General features: G+C 50.4%; 1 pseudogene; it reads right to left on the bottom strand.

Annotated features, from left to right (window-relative positions):
• Positions 1-18,607: 18,607 nt before the first annotated feature.
• LOC147963245 (putative ripening-related protein 5 pseudogene) lies at positions 18,608-19,341 on the bottom strand (annotated as a pseudogene).
• Between the last annotated feature and the right edge of the window lie 4,104 nt (positions 19,342-23,445).

Here is a 23,445-nt window from a genome sequence, read left to right as displayed (position 1 = left end):
GCGTGTTGCCGCCCTCGATGTACTCGAGGACGACCTCCAACGTGCGCCCGGGCACGCCCCACCACCGACGGGGGAGCGTTAAGTTTGAGCATGAACATTGTATCAGGATCTTGTTTAATACGAGATGGCTACTCATTTAAATCCGAGAATAATGGTTGTTCTATTTATATGAGAGAAATGTTTTATGGTCATGCTCGGATGGTGAATGGTTTATTCTTAATGAATCTCGAGCGTAATGCTACACATATTCATAGTGTGAGTACCAAAAGATGTAAGGTTGATAACGATAGTCCCACATACTTGTGGCACTGCCGCCTTGGTCACATAGGTGTCAAACGCATGAAGAAGCTCCATGCAGATGGACTTTTAGAGTCTCTTGATTACGAATCATTTGACACATGCGAACCATGCCTCATGGGTAAAATGACCAAGACTCCATTCTCGGGAACAATGGAGCGAGCAACCAACTTATTGGAAATCATACATACTGATGTGTGCGGTCCAATGAGTGTTGAGGCTCGCGGTGGCTATCGTTATGTTCTCACCCTCACTGATGACTTGAGTAGATATGGGTATGTCTATTTAATGAAACACAAGTCTGAGACCTTTGAAAAGTTCAAGGAATTTTAGAGTGAGGTTGAGAATCAACGTGACAGGAAAATCAAGTTCCTGCGATCAGATCGTGGAGGAGAATACTTGAGTCACGAATTTGGCACACACTTAAGAAAATGTGGAATAGTTTCACAACTCACGCCGCCTGGAACACCTCAGCGTAATGGTGTGTCCGAACGTCGTAATCGCACTCTATTAGATATGGTGTGATCTATGATGTCTCTTACCGATTTACCGCTATCATTTTGGGGCTATGCTTTAGAGACTGCCGCATTCACTTTAAATAGGGCTCCGTCGAAATCCTTTGAGATGACACCGTATGAATTATGGTTTGGGAAGAAACCTAAGCTGTCGTTTCTAAAAGTTTGGGGATGCGATGCTTATGTCAAGAAACTTCAACTTGAAAATCTCGAACCCAAGTCGGAGAAATGCGTCTTCATAGGATACCCTAAAAAAACTATTGGGTATACCTTCTACCTCAGATCCGAAGGCAAGATCTTTGTTGCCAAGAATGGATCCTTTCTAGAGAAAGAGTTTCTCTCAAAAGAAGTTAGTGGGAGGAAAGTAGAACTTGATGAAGTATTACCTCTTGAACCAGAAAATGGCGCAACTCGGGAAAATATTCCTGTGGTGCCTGCACCAATTAGAGAGGAAGTTAATGATGATGATCAAGATACTTCTGATCAAGCTCCTACTGAAATTCGAAGGTCCACAAGGACACGTTCCGCACCAGAATGGTACGGCAATCCTGTCTTGGAAATCATGTTGTTAGAAAACGGTGAACCTTCGAACTATGAAGAAGCGATGGCGGGCCCGGATTCCGACAAATGGCTGGAAGCCATGAAATCCGAGATAGGATCCATGTATGAAAACAAAGTATGGACTTTGACTGACTTGCCCGTTGAGCGGCGAGCCATAGAAAATAAATGGATCTTTAAGAAGAAGACAGACGCGGATGGTAATGTGACCATCTATAAAGCTCGGCTTGTCGCTAAGGGTTATCGACAAGTTCAAGGGGTTGACTACGATGAGACTTTCTCACCGGTAGCAAGCTGAAGTCCGTCCAAATCATGTTAGCAATTGCCGCATTCTATGATTATGAGATATGGCAAATGGACGTCAAAACGGCATTCCTTAATGGTTTCCTTAAGGAAGAATTGTATATGATGCAGCCGGAAGGTTTTGTCGATCCTAAGAATGCTGACAAGGTGTGCAAGCTCCAACGCTCGATTTATGGGCTGGTGCAAGCATCTCGGAGTTGGAACATTCGCTTTGATGAGATGATCAAAGCATTTGGGTTTATGCAGACTTATGGAGAAGCCTGCGTTTACAAGAAAGTGAGTGGGAGCTCTGTAGCATTTCTCATATTATACGTAGATGACATACTTTTGATGGGAAATGATATAGAGCTTTTGGACAGCATTAAGGCCTACTTGAATAAGAGTTTTTCAATGAAGGACCTTGGAGAAGCTGCTTATATATTAGGCATCAAGATCTATAGAGATAGATCAAGACGCCTCATAGGTCTTTCACAAAGCACATACCTTGATAAGATATTGAAGAAGTTCAATATGGATCAGTCTAAGAAGGGGTTCTTGCCTGTTTTGCAAGGTGTGAAATTGAGCTCAGCTCAATGTCCGACCACGGCAGAAGATATAGAAGAGATGAGTGTCATCCCCTATGCCTCAGCCATAGGGTCTATTATGTATGCCATGCTGTGTAGCAGACCTGATGTAAAACTTGCCGTAAGTTTGGTAGGTAGGTACCAAAGTAATCCCGGTAAGGAACACTGGACAGCGTTCAAGAATATCCTGAAGTACCTGAAAAGGACTAAGGAAATGTTTCGCGTTTATGGAGGTGACGAAGAGCTCGTCGTAAAGGGTTACGTCGACGCTAGCTTCGACACAGATCTGGATGACTCTAAGTCACAAACCGGATACGTGTATATTTTGAATGGTGGGGCAGTAAGCTGGTGCAGTTGCAAGCAGAGCGTCGTGGCGGGATCTACATGTGAAGCAGAGTACATGGCAGCCTCGGAGGCAGCGCATGAAAAAATTTGGGTGAAGGAGTTCATCACCGTCCTAGGAGTCATACCCAATGCGTCGGGGCCGATCAAACTCTTTTGTGACAACACTGGAGCTATTGCACTTGCCAAGGAGCCCAGGTTCCACAAGAAGACCAGGCACATGAAGCGTCGCTTCAACTCCATTCGTGAAAATGTTCAAGATGGAGACATAGATATTTGTAAAATACATACGGACCTGAATGTAGCAGATCCGTTGACTAAACCTCTCCCTAGAGCAAAACATGATCAACACCAGAATTCCATGGGTGTTCGATTCATCACAATGTAACTAGATTATTGACTCTAGTGCAAGTGGGAGACTATTGGAAATATGCCCTAGAGGCAATAATAAAAGGATTATTATTATATTTCCTTGTTCATGATAATTGTTTTTTATTCATGCTATAATTGTGTTATCCGGAAATCGTAATACATGTGTGAATACATAGACACCAACATGTCCCTAGTAAGCCCCTAGTTGACTAGCTCGTTGATCAACATATAGTCATGGTTTTCTGACTATGGACATTGGATGTCATTGATAACGAGATCACATCATTAGGAGAATGATTTGATGGACAATACCCAATCCTAAACATAGCACAAGATCGTATAATTCGTTTGCTAGAGTTTTTCCAATGTCAAGTATCTTTTCCTTAGACCATGAGATCGTGTAATTCCCGGATGCCGTAGGAGTGCTTTGGGTGTACCAAACGTCACAACGTAACTGGGTGACTATAAAGGTATACTACGGGTATCTCCGAAAGTGTCTGTTGGGTTGACACGGATCAAGACTGGGATTTGTCACTCAAAATGAGCTCAAAGTGACCAAGTGTCTGGTCACGGGATCATGCATTACGGTACGAGTAAAGTGACTTGCCGGTAACGAGATTGAATGAGGTATTGGGATACCGACGATCGAATCTCGGGCAAATAACGTACCGATTGACAAAAGGAATTGTATACGGGGTTGCTTGAATCCTCGACATCGTGGTTCATCCGATGAGATCATCGAGGAGAATGTGGGAGCCAACATGGGTATCCAGATCCCGCTGTTGGTTATTGACCGGAGAGCCGTCTTGGTCATGTCTACAAGTCTCCCGAACCCGTAGGGTCTACACACTTAAGGTTCGGTGACGCTAGGGTTGTAGAGATATGCAGTTTCGGCCATCGGGAGAGTTTCGGGGGTCACCGGTATTGTACCGGGACCACCGGAAGGGTCCCGGGGGTCCACCGGGTGGGGCCACCCATCCCGGAGGGCCCCATGAGCTAAAGTGGGGAGGGAAACCAGCCCATAGTGGGCTGGTGCACCCCCTTTGGCCCACCCCATGCTCCTAGGGTTGGGAACCCTAGGGTGGGGGGTGGGGGCGCCCCACCTGGCTTGGGGGGCACTCCACCCCTTGGCCGCCGCCCCCCCTAGGAGATCCCATCTCCTAGGGCCGGCGCCCCACCTAGGGGAGCCTATATAAAGGGGGGGACGGAGGGGCAGCCGCAACCTTGACTCTTGGCGCCTCCCTCTCCCCTGATACACCTCTCCCTCTCGCAGAAGAACGGCGAAGCCCTGCTGCGGTGATTGCTGCATCCACCACCACGCTGTCGTGCTGCTGGATCTTCATCAACCTCTCCTTGTCCCCCTCCTTGTCCAATTCGGACTTGGGGGGGAGGGGTGCGCGACTGACCCTTGGCCTCCTCTCTACTTCCTCCACTAGGCCCATTAAGGCCCATTAGGTTACCGGGGGTTCCGGTAACCTCCCGGTACTCCGGTAAAATGCCGATTTCATCCGGAACACTTCCGATGTCCAAACATAGGCTTCCAATATATCAATCTTTATGTCTCAACCATTTCGAGACTCCTCATCATGTCCGTGATCACATCTGGGACTCCGAACAACCTTCGGGACATCAAAACATATAAACTCATAATGAAACTGTCATCGTAACGTTAAGCGTGCGGACCCTACGGTTTCAAGAACAATGTAGACATGACCGAGACACGTGTCCGGTCAATAAATAATAGCGGAACCTGGATGCTCATATTGGCTCCTACATATTCTATGAAGATCTTTATCGGTCAGACCGCATAACAACATACGTTGTTCCCTTTGTCATCGGTATGTTACTTGCCCGAGATTCGATCGTCGGCATCTCAATACCTAGTTCAATCTCGTTACCGGCAAGTCTCTTTACTCATTCCGTAATACATCACCTCGCAACTAACTCATTACTTGCAATGCTTGCAAGGCTCGGGTGATGTGCATTACCGAGAGGGCCCAGAGATACCTCTCCGACAATCGGAGTGACAAATCCTAATCTCGAAATACGCCAACCCAACAAGTACCTTCGGAGACACCTGTAGAGCACCTTTATAATCACCCAGTTACGTTGTGACGTTTGATAGCACACAAAGTGTTCCTCCAATAAACGGGAGTTGCATAATGTCATAGTCATAGGAACATGTATAAGTCATGAAGAAAGCAATAGCAACAAACTAAACGATCAAGTGCTAAGCTAACAGAATGGATCAAGTCAATCACATCATTCTCCTAATGATGTGATCCCGTTAATCAAATGACAACTCATGTCTATGGTTAGCAAACATAACCATCTTTGATCAATGAGCTAGTCAAGTAGAGGCATACTAGTGACACTTTGTTTGTCTATGTATTCACACATGTATTATGTTTCCGGTTAATACAATTCTAGCATGAATAATAAACATTTATCATGATATAAGGAAATAAATAATAATTTTATTATTGCCTCTAGGGCATATTTCCTTCAGGCGGCTCGTAGTTGTGGTCGTCGTCGCAGCCATAGATGAAGTTACACTCGTCCACCACCTTGGCATACACAGACTTGCCATTGGCGGTGATCTTGATGCAGTGCCCGCAACGGGCCATGTTCTTGAACCAGCCAGTGGAGAGCGCGACTACCATCTCCTTGTCGCTATGGTAGGCGTTGTCACACTCTGACGGACCGCCGCCGTCCTTGCCCCTCTCGAAGCTTTTGAGCGTCAAGACGGCCGTGGTGGTCGCGGTGAGTGCAAGGCTTCTTCCCTTGTCCTTGCTAAAGAGCCACGTACGTGCGTGTCTTATTCATGCGTTCTTGAAAATGGTACCACGAGAAGGAATAAAATGTACAACTTGGGGATAACATATATAATCCTACCACCAGAGGTGCAGTTCCTTGCTGGTGCAACGCATATTTTCGCCATTTTTATTTTCACCTTATAGATACGGTGGACTTCCTCTTCCAAACATACTAGCCTGTCCAAAATCTGCCCCGATATAAAATGCCACATATAATTTGTTTTTCATATATTTATTGGCCGCTGAAATCACTCGGGTCCTAGGCCGTCGGATCCAACGCTCGCCATCCATTGGATCCGGTCAACGCATCACGCTGCAACGTGCAGCCGCATCACCATCGACAGGACACGCGGATCGCCACCCTGCGTGCATCACCATGCCCTGTTCTACTACAGCTCCGCGGCCCCGCCTGAGTGTTGCACCGCAGCTCCGCCGCCCTGCGCGCATCACCATGCTCCGTTGCACTGGAGCTCCGCTCGCTAGCCCGCCGGAGTGTTGCAGTGTAGCTCCGCTGCTCCGGCGTGCATCATCACGCCGTTGCAGCACCAAGCTTGCCCTCGAGAGCCGCCGAAGACACTGCATTGAGCCACGGCGATGCTGCAACGAGGCACCGGGGACTCGGGAAACTCATCGCGCGAGTGCTGCATCGGAGCACAGGGGAGGCACCGGCGAGCGCTCCATTGCAGCATAGCCGGTGGCGATTGTAGCGCCAGTAGCGACACCAAGGTTGCATCACAGCACCGACAACGGTTCCGAAGTAGCACGACGGTCGTCAATGAGTTGTTGCGTTGCAGCTCGCGGTCGTGGACGCGTTGTTGCGTTGTAGCACCGACAGTCACCGACGAGCCCCGTATCACATCTCCGGCAGCACAAAAATGAGTGATCTGCCTCCCGCGTGTGTGTTGCTTCACAATAGAGCGTCGCCTCGTGCAAGGTTGCAGTTCCATGGCGATGCGTGCGGGTCTTCATCGCCTTCGTTTGCGGCATGGATGTGGCTGGTGGTGCGTGCTGCCGCTCACAGCAGCGGTGCGGAGCGACGATGCTGTTAGAAGGGAGAGAGGGATTTGGTGGAATAGTTCGTTGTATTGTTTGAGCCTCGTGGACATATATATAGGAGTACAATGATCTACTTGGAGCACAAGACAAACCAGAATAAATCCTAGTCTATCTCGTCTTTCCTAATAATCAATATACTCAACATCCCCCCGCAGTCACAATAGTAGCGACGCAGACGGTGAGACTGGAGAAGAATCTGAAAGCAAGCCGACGGACACCCCCCCCCCCCAGTCATAACGGTCAATGCATCACGGAAGTCGTGGCTGGAGTGGAAACCCACGAGGTTGCTCAAGCAAGGTGGCAGCCCTTTGTGCTTGTCGAAGTAGCCGAGAGCATAGGTGGTGTAGCCGTGGTCGAGGTTGCGTGCGAAGAACGCCGTGGTCGATGTCGAGTCGGGGTAGCCGGTGTCGAGGAGTCGCTTGGAGCCGCGGGCGCAAGGAGGTGCTGAGTTAGTCATGGGCGCAGTGGTGTCAAAGTAGTGGTGCGCCAGGAAGAAGACGATGTTGACGAGGCGTCGCATCGGGTTTGCCAAACCCGGGGACACGTCATAGACAAAGGCACACGTCGGTGTTGGCAGCACCGGGCATGCGTAGACGGACGAAGACGAAGTTGACGAAGCGCCGACCAGGCTTGCCAGGCCCGGGGACACGTCGTGGATGAAGGCACACATTGGTGTTGCCGGCACCGGGCATGCGTAGACGAGGGACCTGCACAAGCTATACGCCATGTCGGAGAAATCGGAGGGGCCAGCAGAGAAGAACTCGACGATGATTGCGGTGTCCATCAGCGCGGGGCCAATGTCACCAACGATGGTCGGAGTAGACGAAGTGGTCGGGGTAGATGACGACGACGCTGGAGACGGTTGGTGCTTGGACGAAGATGAAGGGGTGGACGGGCGGCGGCGGCGGCCGCGAAAGAAGAGCAGCGGCGGCGGTGCTCGAAGTAGGCGAAGAACCCTGACAGCGTGACGAACACCGGCGCGGACGGTGGCGTTCCCGCGCCAAGGGAGATGGCGCGGCGCATACCACGGAAGGTCGACGCACGGTGATGGCGGAGTGGACCGCGGGCCGCGGCGCTACGGCCCGAAGGGGCGACGCAGCGACGGCAGGCGAGTCGGTGCAGCCGCGGGGACGGCCTCGAAGCGGCGGCGGGGACCGCGTATTGCGGCACTACAATCCGAAGAGGCGACGCAGCGGCGATGCATGAGTCGATGCAGCCGTGAGAAGAACCACGGGGCAGCGGCGCTGCGGCCCGACGGGACGACGCAGCGGCAGCCCGATGCTCGTTCGGCGGAGAAGCGCGCGATACTCGGGACAATCTTCACGGGACCTGCAGAGACGCGCGCAAGCAACTGGTCAGGTCAGTTGCACGGCATGGATGAGATGGATCACGGGCGAACGGGTGATCAATCCGGACACGCGCGATGTCGATGATGATGTACCGGATCGCCTGGTGATGATGACAAGCCTATATCGATGGCGCACATATGTGAAGCTAGCTTGGGCTTTGTACTCCAGTACATGAAGTGCATGCGGATGCTTTGATTCACAGGAGGCAGCAGTTGGTGTGCGTGATGGTTAGCAGACCAACGCATCACTGCGCGAGCGGCCGGCCGTCCAACATGAAGCCTGGACGCCAAGCAGCAACTGATCCGGGTGGATGGAGGCGGGGTTGATGGAAGGATCCCAATCAGATCAGGAGACGACGACCGACAGAAATGGACAACAAATGGAAGTGCGTATATGGACGTCCCTTGGGACACCGTGTGTGGCATCTGGCCGCATAGTTGAAGATGAGGCCGGTGTAGTTGCAACCGATGTCGAAGTAGAGGCGCGAAAAGGTCGACGGACGGTGCCGGACGATGCAAACCGATCTTAGATCGGAAAACCAAAGAGTAGACGTCGATCAAAGCGATCGGCGAGAGAGAGAAAACCCGGATCAAAGGATCGGGAAAAAGATTCTCTAGGGCAGCCGGCCAACACGGCCGGCGGACGAACCCTAGGTACGCGCGGCGTAGCCCCCGGTCCACTCAACAGATGACATGGGAGCTCCTGTCTCGAGCGAGGGCAAACAGAGATGGGGAAGGAAATGTGTGGAGGAGAGATGACGCGAAGAGATAAGGTCGTGGCGCTGGAGGGGAAGCGGTGGATGGGCCAGGGACATATGCTGAGCGGTTTACGTCTGTGATAGATTAGCCGGTTGATTTTAATACTTTTTCATATTCATTAGGTCAGGAGTATTAAGTTAGGCAAGACATCTTTTTTTCCCTTGGGGCCAGTTGAGGCTGAAAATTTATCAACTTGATGAATTCGTGTCGAATTCGACGGACATGTAAACCGTGACCATCTTTTTTTCTGACAGCAATGGCGCACCCTCCTCTGATGCGCCATTAGTAATTTTTTTTCTGAAAGCAATGGCGCACCCTCCTCTGGTGCGCCATTAGTAACATTTTTTTTCATTATTTCTTGTTGCATCTAATAATTTGTTTTTTATCAAATTTGTTATTTTCATGAGGACTAGAACAGAAGATATCATCAAATATCATCAATTGTCTTTTGAAAATATCTTCAAAAAGTGGGGGAGGGTGCGGGTGTCGGCGGCGGTGGTGGAGCGGGCCGGGGGAAGGTGTGGGGTGTCGGCGGCTGCGGTGGAGCGAGGGAGGGTGCGGTGGGTCGTCGACGGCGGTGGAGTGGGGGAGGGTGCGGGGGGTCGTCGGCGGCGGTATAGCGGGGGAAAATATTGAATATGAAAAAATATCATCAAATTTGAAAAAATATTCATGAATTCAAAAAGTGCCCATGAAATATTCATGATATCAAAAAGTGCCCGAGAAATGAAGGCTACAATTTAGATACAATCGATCTTAGCTAGCTATCTGTTCACAATCTTCTTGCCCTTCTTTTTCGCAAATGGAGTTCTTCTGTGGAACGGACGTGCTTTAGGTAGGGTGGTCCTGCTTCTTCTTGTGGTGTATGCTGCTACTTCGTCGTCGTCGTCATGTTCGATCTTCGGGTCGCCGTACTTGTCGAAGTCTTGCTCATTGGCTACTCCATCCATTCCGATGATCTTCCTTTTGCCTCTCCTCACGACAACACGACTGGGCTTTGACGGATCGGTAATGAAGAAGCATTGGTCCACTTGTGAAGCCAGTACCCATGGCTCATTTTTCACGGTGACGTTTGCGCCCGCGGTCTTGGATTTGGCTTCGGGTATAACCATGGTGGTGAAATACCGGTCTTCTTTTAGGACGCTCTTGGCCCATCCGACACGGAACATCGGGACCTTCTCTCCAGCGTAGCTCAGCTCCCAGATCTCCTCGATCCTTCCGTAGTATCTGTCCTTGTCGTTACCGGTGTAGGATTCCATCGTTACCCCGGAGTTCTGATAACCATCGCTCTTCATGTCCTTGTCCTCGGTGTAGAATGTGTAGCCGTTGATATCGTACGCCTCATAGGTCATCAGGTTGTGCTCGGCGCCCTGTGACAAGGCGAATATGAGTTGTTCTTCCGTGGAAGAATCCTCATGTAAAGGGTACGACAGAAGCTTCTGCTTGAACCAACGCGTGAAACATGAGTTGTGCCCATTGAGTATATCTCCGTCCGTCCTCTGTTGGCCTCGGTCATTGTACGTCTTCTGAATAAACGTTTTGTGCTCTACCACCCAAGGATCGACCACGTCTATGTGTTGTAGCGCGACTAGGTTTGCTCTTTCAAAGTCGGCGAGTCGACCCTCGAAGTCGACATGCATTTCGCGGCGACCCTCACGGTGACCCCATCCAGCGAGCCTACCGAGGTGCCTGTTGATGGGCAGACCAATGGGGTTCTCGATGCCTAGATAATTCGTGCAGTAGGAGATGCACTCTTCGGTCAGAAAGCCCCTGGCTATACTTCCCTCTGGACGTGACATGTTGCGAACGTATCCTTTGATGACACCGTTCATCTTTTCGAATGGCATCACGCTGTGCAGTTACGTCGGCCCGAGTTGGATGATATCCTCCACGATATGGACCAGCAGATGCACCATAACGTCGAAGAATGCGGGTGGGAAGTACATCTCAAGCTCGCATAGTATCACCACGATCTCTTCATGTAGCCTTCTGAGTTGCCTCACGCCAATTGACTTCCGAGAGATGACGTCGAAAAAGTTGCATAGGCCAAATAGCGTTTCATGGACGTGCGCGTCCATGATCCCACGGATTGCAACTGGAAGTATCTGCGTCATCAGCACGTGACAGTCGTGAGACTTCATCCCACTGAACTTATGCTTCGCTGGGTCTAGGTATCTGCTTATCTTCCCCGCGTAACCGTAAGGAAGTTTTACTCCTAGGAAGTAGGTGAAAAACTGCTCGATCTCCTCCTGACTTAGAGTGAAGCACGCGGAAGAGTAGTCATTTCCGGTCTTCTTGGCCTTTTTGCCTTTGCGATGACTTTCTGTGTCCTGCTTCGCCTCATCATCATCATCATCATCATCATCATTAGCGTGAAGCTCCTGCCTGATGCCCATTGATTTCAAGTCTGCCCTTGCTTTCGGCCCATCTTTAGTCCTCTCTGGCATGTTGAGCAGGGTACCAAGCAGACTCTCGCACACGTTCTTCGTGATATGCATGACATCAAGGCTGTGAGGCACACGGTGGATCTTCCAGTTCGGCAAGTCCCAGAAAACAGACCTCGTTTTCCATACCTTCAGCAGCGGCTCTGGTGCCTTTCGCTTCTTTCCCGGCTCTGGCGCCTTTTGTTTCTTTCCCGGCAGTGGGCAGTCTTTCCAATTTTTCAACAGCTCGTCTATTTCCTCGCCGCTCCTCGTACACGGGCGTTTTCGGGGTTCGGTTTCACCATGGAACAGATCCTCGCGTTTCTTCCACGGGTCATCGTCGCGAAGCCACCTTCGATGTCCCATGAACACGGTTTTCGAAGACCCGGGATCTCTATCTAGCTGGCGATACGTTGTGTCATCCATGCACCTTACGCATCCAGAAAATCCGTGGACTACCTGCCCCGCGAGATATCCGTAACCGAGATAGTCGTGCACCGTCATGAGCAGTGCGGCTCTCATAGGGAAATATTCTTTCTCTGCGGCGTCCCACGTATTGGCTGACGTTTTCCACAGCGTGTCTAGCTCCTCCTTCAACAGCCCCGGATATAGATTGATGTCGTTCCCTGGTTGTTTCGGCCCTTCAATTAGCATACTCATGTGAATGTACTTTCTCTTCATGCACAACCAGGGGGGAAGGTTGTACATCCACACAAACACAGACCAGGTGCTATGTGTGCTTCTCTGGCTGCCAAACGGATTGACTCCATCGGTGCTCGCGCCCAGCAAGATGTTCCTTGGATCCTTCTCAAATTCTGGGTATTCGAAGTTCAACGCTTGCCACTGGCTCGCATCCTTAGGGTGACTCAGCATCTTGTCTTTTTTATTTATCTCCGGATCATTTCCGTCATCTTTCCGCTTCTTCTCCTCCCTATCCACGTGCCAACGCAGGAGCTTTGCTACCTTAGGGTCCGCGAAATACCGCTGCAGACGAGGAGTGACCGGAAAGTACCACACCGATTTTCGAGGAGCTTTCTTCCTCTTCTTGTATCGAGTGACGCCGCACACCGGACATATGGTAGATTCCGCGTGCTCGTCCCGATAAATGATACAATTGTTCATGCACACATGGTATTTCACGTGCGGTAAATCCAGAGGACACACGATTTTCTTCGCCTCCTCGAAACTGGTCGGGCACTTATTCCCCTTGGGAAGACGTTCGTGCCAGAATGACATGTTCTCGTCGAAGCATGCATCGGTCATTTTGTGTTTTACCTTCATCTCTAGAGCCATGAGCGTTACTTTCAAGCGGGTATCCTTGGTCCTGCATCCTTCATACAATGGAGTAACCGCGTCTATCTCCAGTTGATCCAGCTTGGCTTTCACTCGGGCGGCAGCTCTTGTGTTATCCATCTGCTTGAGAAGCAGCTCTTGAATATGAGGGTCCTGCACCCAGCCTCCATCGTCGTCTGCTCCGGCATCTTCATCTTCATGATCATGCCCTTCGTCTTGATCTTCCTCATCATCATGTACGACATCTTCTACATGATGACTGTGTACAGCATCACCGTCGTGATCATGTCCTGGAGATTCTTCGTCTTCTCACTCGCCCTCGCCGCGGTGGTACTTGTCTTGTTGCCCTTCCTCATTTCTTGCCCGGCCCCGGCCATGGACGACTTCATAGTCATCTTCATCACCTTGCCACCGATAGCCATCCATGAAATCACGCAAGAGCAGGTGGTCCCGCACCTGCCCGGAATCCGGGTCCGCAATAAGGCTCTTCAGCTTGCATCTTCGACACGGACATCTTATCTCCGTCTCGTTCTTTTGAAGCATCTCGGCCTTCGCGGAGCTCAAAAACCTATTCACGATGCCTTCAGTCATCGTGCAGACCATGGTCGCCTGCAGGGTAGAGCAAAACGATATTTTAGAACCAAGGAAAAATTTGGCATGACCTTCCCTAAAAATAGGACCAAAAAGAATGCATAGTGCCAAAATTCTCGCCGAAACGGATATGAATCAAAACATTCCGGCAAAATATTGGCAACTATCGCATTTCAAATACCGGTACCTTCAAACACAAACATATATGCAACACCACAAACGCATGCAACACCACAAACATATATAGATCTAGCTAGGCCACAAAAAGTGCATGTGCACGTTGTTGGAGCGAGCTAGGGAGAAAAAAAGTAGATCTACATCATGAAGATAGCTTTCCCCTTACTTACCTATCAAAAAAAGGTAATTTCACCACTTAATTTTGATGAATCTATGGTGGAAATGAGGTGAGGAGGAGGAGGCAGCCCAAAGCTTGGAGAAGGAGGTGGAGGGAATGAAGTGGGGAAAGTGAGTGGGTAGATGTGGGGCTGTCCAAAATATCTTGTTGGGGTCACAGGTTACTAATGGCGCACCACAAGGAAATGCGCCATTAGTAACCCTGGTTAGTAATGGCGCACCTGCAGATGATGCGCCATCAGAAATTTTGCAAAAAAGTAAAAAATATAAATATATATACTAATGACGCACCGTGTAATAGAGCGCCATTACTAGTTTAAACTAGGTATGGCGCACTGTGAAACGGTGCGCCATTAGTAGTTTTGCAAACAAAAGAATAAGAAAATATTACAGTAATGGCGCACTCTATGCCTGGTGCGCCATTACTAGTTAGAACTAGTAATGGCGCATTGTCGACCTGATGCGCCATTAGTATGTATGGAAAAATGGAAAAAAATTAATACTAGTGGCGCACCCTGTTTCTGGTGCGCCATTAGTGTCTTCCACAATAATGGCGCATCACCAACAGGTACGCCACTAGTATATAGTAGTGGCGCACTACTTTCCTGGTGCGCCATTAGTATCAATCCTATCTATAGCCCTTTCCTAGTAGTGCCAGGTGAACCGCTCGATCCGGATTTTCCTGGTCGGTGATTCTAGCCGCAACCTTGAGCCTCTCCTCTGTACGTTGGTCGTGGCGGCAACGCTGGCCTCCACCTCGGGAGATCCAATCTTCACCTCGTCTTCCCAACCACGGATAAACAACAATGGATGTGCATGCGTCGGCGCGTTAAGACCTTGCTGCCACAAGCGACGTGAGTGACGCGGGCCCAGTCCATCTGATTGTGGCGGCACAGCAGCACCGGCTGCACGCTCGGTGGTGCCTCATCGGCGTCCTGCTTTCCCAGGAGATGGCGGCTGGTGGCACTCAACACGGGCAATATAAAGATCGATGATGTTGTGTCCTTAGAGCACATCGGGACACCCCAACGTAATCAACCGAAAAGAAAACCGGGGGAAAACAAAAGACGGAAGAAGAAAAAGCATGTTCGCCCCGAACATCTTAAACGCCCAAAACTTTCAGCAATTTGGAAATCTATCCAGTTTAGTCTCTCACAACACTCTAGGAAGTAGACATAGAAGAACTTTGAGAAATTACGACACCTATGTGGTTTAGTTTATGTAGTTATATTCGGTAGTCTGTCACAACAATTTGCCATCACATTGACCAAACTTCCCTTTTATTTTTGTTCTTTGAAGCAATACTCATATGGCATCAAAATAATTTCCGTAGTCATGCACCCTGAAATGAAAGTGCTCTACATTGGCGAAAGTATCCCGGGCAGCATACTCTTCGAATGATTAAGCAACATTTCTAAGATAACTATGTAAACTAAATTACAAAGATATTGGCGGAAACTACTTAGCGTCCGATGTTGTTAATTTTCGGGACAAGGGCCACCATCATACTGTTCCACCACTCCGGTATCATGCCTGAGTTGAGCGCTTGTAACATTATGAAACCATGGAATCATCTTGATTGCACATTTAGTTGCCTTACTGAAACATTAAGCATCAAAAAGTATGTATTATTTGTTGGAACAACAGCCCTCTCTCCTTTTCTAGACTACAGATAGAAGAAGATACAAGACACAAGAAATTCCGGGCCGGCGCACGAACGCCGCCGTGGGCGCCTGCACGCCCAAATCTTCATTATCTTTTCAATGGCTACATGGCTGGCTCGGCTCCACACCATCCTCACGGTGACTACCAGCTGCTTAAATAACACACGGCTACACACATCAGGGCCACCCACGCACTAACCAACTAAAACGCCACACGGGCCACTAACCCACGGCCTGGCTAACAAACTATGCATGCACACAACTAACTCTATGCATGCGCACATCACACGCAAAGCTAGCTACCACGCAACCGCGCCACACACTGTGATCCGTATAGCCCGGCCGCGCGTATGCCACGCACTCGTATGCGCTCAACACAGCCGGACCAACTGATCCCTATGCCCACGCCCTGCATAGACCGCACATGGCGCACCCGACGCCAGTCGTCATCGCTGGAGCATGGCTTATTGCCAACAGTCACCCCCTAAGCCATGACCTCGTCGTCGCCGAAGTTGTTGCAACTCCTGTCGTTGTCGTCGTCACGAGCGTGGCCCAGCCCGCGGATCCGACCTGGCGCAACGATGCCGGTCGCACCGCCACGGACGACTCCGGTGACACACGTCTGGCGTCCCTCTGCACCCCGCACGTCCCGCGCGCACACGAGGCGCCCGACGCCCCAGTGCGTCCGCACATCCCGCGTGTACCTGACGCGCCCGACGAGTCCGACCACACCAGTGCGTCCCGCCCGTCCCGCGCGCATCCGGCGTGCCCGACGAGCCCGACCGCACCAGACGCTCACCACGCGCCGCCTCCGCGTTTGCCATGGCAGCCGCTAGCGACAAACGCCGGAAGGATGTAGCCGACCTCGAGCACGGACTCAAGCACAACGGCGACATACGCCTCCTCCCAACGTCAACCACACGCTCGTACGCGCGCCCGCGGTCCCAGCGCGCCCAACGCGTCCAATGCGCACCCATAACATGCACTGGTCGCGCCCGGCTCGCCGCCGCGGCTTATTGCCCTGCACCGCCGCGGCCTCCATGCCGCCATGCAGTGCCTCCAACGTCGCCACGCCGTGCTGCGTCGCCGCGCCACCACGCAGCGCCTCGCCGGCCTCCGCGGTCGCCGCACGTACGATGTCACCGCCCGCCGCCTCCGCCACGCGCCATGACAGCCACAGCGCCGCCCACCTCCATGTGCCGACACACGGCCCAGAGCTCCGTCGCGCAGCTGCCGGCGAGCGCCACCATCGCTGCCACGCCTCCGGCATGGCAAGCACGCCCAAGACACCAAGCTCTGATACCAAATGTTGGAACCGCAGCCCTCTCTCCTTCTCTAGACTAGAGGTAGAAGATGACACAAGACACAAGAAATTCCGGGCCGGCGCACGAACGCCGTCGTGGGCGCCCGCACGCCCAAATCTTCCTTATCTTTTCAATGGCTACATGGCTTGCTCGGCTCCACACCATCCTCACGATGACTACCAGCTGCTTAAATAACACACGGCCACACACATCAGGGCCACCCACGCACTAACCAACTAGAACGCCACACGGGCCACTAACCCACGGCCTGGCTAACAAACTATGCATGCACACAACTAACTCTATGCATGCGCACATCACACGCAAAGCTAGCTGCCACGCAACCGCGCCACACACTGTGATCCGTATAGCCCGGCCGCGTGTATGCCACGCACTCGTACGCGCTCAACACAGCCGGACCAACTGATCCCTATGCCCACGCTCTGCATAGACCGCACATGGCGCACCCGACGCCAGTCGTCATCGCTGGAGCATGGCTTATTGCCAAGATTATTAGTTCCTCATGCTTTCTTCAGATCCTTGACAGGGCCGGCCCATAGGCCGGGGTACCGGGGCTCCCGCCCTGGGCCCCAAGGAGGTAGGGGCCCCGACCCAGGTAGTAGAACCCAGTGTGTTTTTTTCTCGGGCCGAAGAAATCTAGAAAAAAATATATAAAAGGGCCCAAGGTGCAGTGGTGCAAGTGTAAAGCCCATTAAACTGGTGGACATACGAGCAATACTCACGCAGAAGTCAAATCGGTTTCCACTGGATCCACAAGTCCCTCGTTCTCCTCTGTATTCGGTGACTCCTCTCCTCCCAACTTATCCTAAATTCACAATCCATGAACCGTTGTCTTTCAGATTCCAAGGGCACAGAAAGCGATTAACGGGTGATCATCGATCCTTGCAATCAGAGAGATCTGCATCTTCCCTGTAATTCTCTTCCTTAGTTTAATGATTCTATTTCAAATAGCTTTGCTCTCCATCTCTGACTCTAACTCCTTCAGATCTGCTGACTTGCATAGGTCTTCTTATAATCTTCTGCTCTTCATTGGTTCTGACAAAGCATTAAGGAGATTAGGAGAAGGGGAGACGTTAATTCAATTCATGGGGTTGGCTTCTCATTTGTGCTGACTATTGTGGCATTCTTACAAATTCACATTATGCCATATGATATCCAGGTGCTTTTCTGATCTGTATTGAACATATTTTACGTGCCTTATATGGTGACATGTCTTGTCAAAAGCATTTCTCTAGTAGTAGTGATGAAAATATAGGGAAAAACATCTATAGATGAACAAGTAGAATTCCCAAAAAAATTGGTTGACAATTTTTTACCGGACGAGTAGTTCTTTCAGGAATCACTGCAACTGGCAATATATATAGTAAATGTTTGAAATTCTCTTGGTCCATAAATAAATTGTAGAGGTAGTTTTACCATTCAAAGATAATGGATCAATCTATTCCATCTACTGAATATTTACTTTGGTTTTGACATACAAAATATTTTCAGTTCATGTGTGTCAAGAAAAAAAAAATCAAGGGCCCCTTGTTGTCTTCCTGTCCCGAGCCCCGTATATATGTGGACCGGCCTTGATCCTTGATTAAGCAGCTCCGTTTGTTGATTGCTTGCTTGATACTCTCGACTTGAGTGAATTGTTATGGGAGTTAAGTCTGCGTCATGGAGCAATCTCACTCTTCCTGCGCTGCATACATGCTGTAATTAGATGCAACCGTGCAAGAAATATAATGCTGCGTAGCATTAGACATAATATTTTCTATGGAGTTCACCGTCTTTGGTAGCTGCTCAGTGGAATGATGTGCTTTTTAACAGTTTATCATACTTGTTCAGCGACCCTTGAAAATGAGTATACAACTTTCTCAGGTATCTCATGTGTTTCCAATTCTTTATACACCACACTACTCACTATTATAGCCTTGAAGAGCACACGCGAACATCTCACTGGTGCTAAACCATAGGTTGCACTGTTTATTTTATAAAATCACGCCATCATATACATAATCTGATCAAGTCACCCCGTATAGGATCTGTATATACTGGACTTCTCTCTGACAGCGAACATTATACACATGACACTTGACCGACTAGTGGTACCAACAACCTGCGCTCACCTTTGCTTCAAACGCTCACTCATCGGACCAGGTGATGCCCTCCATGCCAACGTTCTCGTCGAGCCCCAAGGCATTCCACACTGCAGGAGACGCGTCAACAATGTTGTTGGCACACGGGGGCTCGTAGTTGTGGTCCTCGTCGCAGCCATAGACGGAGTCGCACTTGTCCACCACCTTGGCATACACAGAGTTGCCATTGGCGGTGATCTTGATGCGGTGCCCGCAACGGACCATGTTCTTGAACCAGCCAGTGGAGAGCGCAACGACCATCTCCTCATCGCTGTGGTAGGCGTTGTCACACTCGGATGGACCGCCGCCGTCCTTGCCCTTCTCGAAGCTGTTGAGCGTCAAGACGGCCTTGGTGGTTGCGGTGACCGGTGGCGAGCAGTGGTACTGCGGGTAGCTCTTGCCATCCTCGCAACAGTCGGGGTCGTTGCTCTTCTCACAGTTTCCCGACTTTCCTGGAAGGTAGCCACTTGCACGGCACACACCGAGACCTGGGCGGAGCGAGGACGCGATGTGGGAGGTGGAGAGGGCCACCAGGAGGAAAATTGCCATGGTGGCTACAGCTCTTGCAGTGGCCATTTTACCCCAACAGTGCTGAACTCTAACGCTCGTTTACTTCTTCTTGGTTGCTGCTACAGTACTGGTGTGTTCCCTCGATTGATTGTGTTGTGTGGTTAGACAGCTGCAGGGTCAACTTTATATAGTAGTGCTTCTGCTAGTTCAGTTCTGAGCACCAACTTGTTCCATGTTCTCCACGGCAAATCATTGATGAGTTCAGACAGGGCACTGGTCCGTAACGTATCAAATGGATTGTTATAATACTAGGTCGGACGTATATATATCGTTTCTCATTGAGCATGATCCTTGGGAAAGACAGACGGAGACAGGATTACACCGATGATAAAAGTAGAGTTGCAGAACAGGTTCAAAGAACTGAATGAATTGATAGCAACGTTCTGTATATTCTATTTCTACCACACTTCTTACCGGTGCTTAACCGCGACTAACACCATGTGAGGGTCACTAAAATATTGAAATTTTTATTAGATACATATAAGTATTTATGTTAAACTATCATGTGTTTTTATTCCACCAAAATACTATAGCACAGCTCGATGGCAGACACTGTTTCTTTTTTGCTAAGCTCATCTAGTTGGCGCAGGTCTCATCGCGTGTTTGTGCAAGGCTTTTTCCCTTGTCCTTATCCTTACTGAAAAGCCACATACGTGCATGTCTTATTCATGCGTTCTTGAAAATGGTATACCTCCAGAAGGAAATAAAATGTACAACTTGGGGAGAACATAGATAATGCTACCACGAGAGGTGCAGTTCCTTGCTGGTGCAACACATATTTTTGCCATTTTTATTTGCACCTATAGTTACGTGGGACTTCCTCTTCCAAGCATACTGGCTTGTCCAAAATCTGCACCGATGTAAAATGCCACATATTTATTAGATCGGGAGAATTAAGTTACGTGAGACATCTCTTTTTTTTCCTTGGGGCCAGTTGGGGTTGAAAATTTATCAGCTTCATGAATTCGCGTCGAATTCCACGAACATGAAAACTGTGCCCCATCATTTGACATCGTATGTGTTCTCTCTCCTGCAGAGCCTAGTCCCCCGCGGCAGGTGGTGGCGGCGCTTCGGCGATTTTGTTTCCCCCGCGGCAGGCGGCTTCGCGGTCTGGTGCGTCGCGGTCGCCAGGGACGGCGGCGGCGTGACCAGATGGGTTCGCGGCGGCACGGCCGGATCTGGGCCCAGGCGTGGGCCTTGGTCGCTGGTTTGCCGTCGGCTCGGTGGCGGGTGCGACTCATAATGAAACTGTCATCGTAACGTTAAGCGTGCGGACCCTACGGTTTCAAGAACAATGTAGACATGACCGAGACACGTGTCCGGTCAATAAATAATAGCGGAACCTGTATGCTCATATTGGCTCCTACATATTCTATGAAGATCTTTATCGGTCAGACCGCATAACAACATACGTTGTTCCCTTTGTCATCGGTATATTACTTGCCCGAGATTCGATCGTCGGCATCTCAATACCTAGTTCAATCTCGTTACCGGCAAGTCTCTTTACTCGTTCCGTAATACATCACCTCGCAACTAACTCATTACTTGCAATGCTTGCAAGGCTCGGGTGATATGCATTACCGAGAGGGCCCAGAGATACCTCTCCGACAATCGGAGTGACAAATCCTAATCTCGAAATACGCCAACCCAACAAGTACCTTCGGAGACACCTGTAGAGCACCTTTATAATCACCCAGTTACGTTGTGACGTTTGGTAGCACACAAAGTGTTCCTCCGATAAACGGGAGTTGCATAATCTCATAATCATAGGAACATGTATAAGTCATAAAGAAAGCAATAGCAACAAACTAAACGATCAAGTGCTAAGCTAACAGAATGGATCAAGTCAATCACATCATTCTCCTAATGATGTGATCCCGTTAATCAAATGACAACTCATGTCTATGGTTAGCAAACATAACCATCTTTAATCAATGAGCTAGTCAAGTAGAGGCATACTAGTGACACTTTGTTTGTCTATGTATTCACACATGTATTATGTTTCCGGTTAATACAATTCTAGCATGAATAATAAACATTTATCATGATATAAGGAAATAAATAATAATTTTATTATTGCCTCTAGGGCATATTTCCTTCAGGCGGCTCGTAGTTGTGGTCGTCGTCGCAGCCATAGATGAAGTTACACTCGTCCACCACCTTGGCATACACAGACTTGCCATTGGCGGTGATCTTGATGCAGTGCCCGCAACGGGCCATGTTCTTGAACCAGCCAGTGGAGAGCGCGACTACCATCTCCTTGTCGCTATGGTAGGCGTTGTCACACTCTGACGGACCGCCGCCGTCCTTGCCCCTCTCGAAGCTTTTGAGCGTCAAGACGGCCGTGGTGGTCGCGGTGAGTGCAAGGCTTCTTCCCTTGTCCTTGCTAAAGAGCCACGTACGTGCGTGTCTTATTCATGCGTTCTTGAAAATGGTACCACGAGAAGGAATAAAATGTACAACTTGGGGATAACATATATAATCCTACCACCAGAGGTGCAGTTCCTTGCTGGTGCAACGCATATTTTCGCCATTTTTATTTTCACCTTATAGATACGGTGGACTTCCTCTTCCAAACATACTAGCCTGTCCAAAATCTGCCCCGATATAAAATGCCACATATAATTTGTTTTTCATATATTTATTGGCCGCTGAAATCACTCGGGTCCTAGGCCGTCGGATCCAACGCTCGCCATCCATTGGATCCGGTCAACGCATCACGCTGCAACGTGCAGCCGCATCACCATCGACAGGACACGCGGATCGCCACCCTACGTGCATCACCATGCCCTGTTCTACTACAGCTCCGCGGCCCCGCCTGAGTGTTGCACCGCAGCTCCGCCGCCCTGCGCGCATCACCATGCTCTGTTGCACTGGAGCTCCGCTCGCCAGCCCGCCGGAGTGTTGCAGTGTAGCTCCGCTGCTCCGGCGTGCAGCACCACGCTGTTGCAGCACCAAGCTTGCCCTCGAGAGCCGCCGAAGACACTGCATTGAGCCACGGCGATGCTGCAACGAGGCACCGGGGACTCGGGAAACTCATCGCGCGAGTGCTGCATCGGAGCACAGGGGAGGCACCGGCGAGCGCTCCATTGCAGCATAGCCGGTGGCGATTGTAGCGCCAGTAGCGACACCAAGGTTGCATCACAGCACCGACAACGGTTCCGAAGCAGCACGACGGTCGTCGATGAGTTGTTGCGTCGCAGCTCGCGGTCGTGGACACGTTGTTGCGTTGTAGCACCGACAGTCACCGACGAGCCCCGTATCACATCTCCGGCAGCACAAAAATGAGTGATCTGCCTCCCGCGTGTGTGTTGCTTCACAATAGAGCGTCGCCTCGTGCAAGGTTGCAGTGCCATGGCGATGCGTGCGGGTCTTCATCGCCTTCGTTTGCGGCATGGATGTGGCTGGTGGTGCGTGCTGCCGCTCACAGCAGTGGTGCGGAGCGACGATGCTGTTAGAAGGGAGAGAGGGATTTGGTGGAATAGTTCGTTGTATTGTTTGAGCCTCGTGGACATATATATAGGAGTACAATGATCTACTTGGAGCACAAGACAAACCAGAATAAATCCTGGTCTATCTCGTCTTTCCTAATAATCAATATACTCAACATCCCCCCGCAGTCACAATAGTAGCGACGCAGACGGTGAGACTGGAGAAGAATCTGAAAGCAAGCCGACGGACACCCCCCCCCCAGTCATAACGGTCGATGCATCACGGAAGTCGTGGCTGGAGTGGAAACCCACGAGGTTGCTCAAGCAAGGTGGCAGCCCTTTGTTCTTGTCGAAGTAGCCGAGAGCATAGGTGGTGTAGCCGTGGTCGAGGTTGCGTGCGAAGAACGCCGTGGTCGATGTCGAGTCGGGGTAGCCGGTGTCGAGGAAGTCGCTTGGAGCCGCGGGCGCAAGGAGGTGCCGAGTTAGTCATGGGCGCAGTGGTGTCAAAGTAGTGATGCGCCAGGAAGAAGACGATGTTGACGAGGCGTCGCATCGGGTTTGCCAAACCCGGGGACACGTCATAGACAAAGGCACACGTCGGTGTTGGCAGCACCGGGCATGCGTAGACGGACGAAGACGAAGTTGACGAAGCGCCGACCAGGCTTGCCAGGCCCGGGGACACGTCGTGGATGAAGGCACACATCGGTGTTGCCGGCACCGGGCATGCGTAGACGAGGGACCTGCA

Source organism: Triticum urartu, chromosome 6A (assembly GCF_056163025.1).
Source record: "Triticum urartu cultivar PI428250 chromosome 6A, HENAU_Tu73, whole genome shotgun sequence".
In the NCBI taxonomy this organism is placed as follows: Eukaryota; Viridiplantae; Streptophyta; class Magnoliopsida; order Poales; family Poaceae; genus Triticum; species Triticum urartu.
This window is presented reverse-complemented; position numbering and strand designations above follow the sequence as displayed.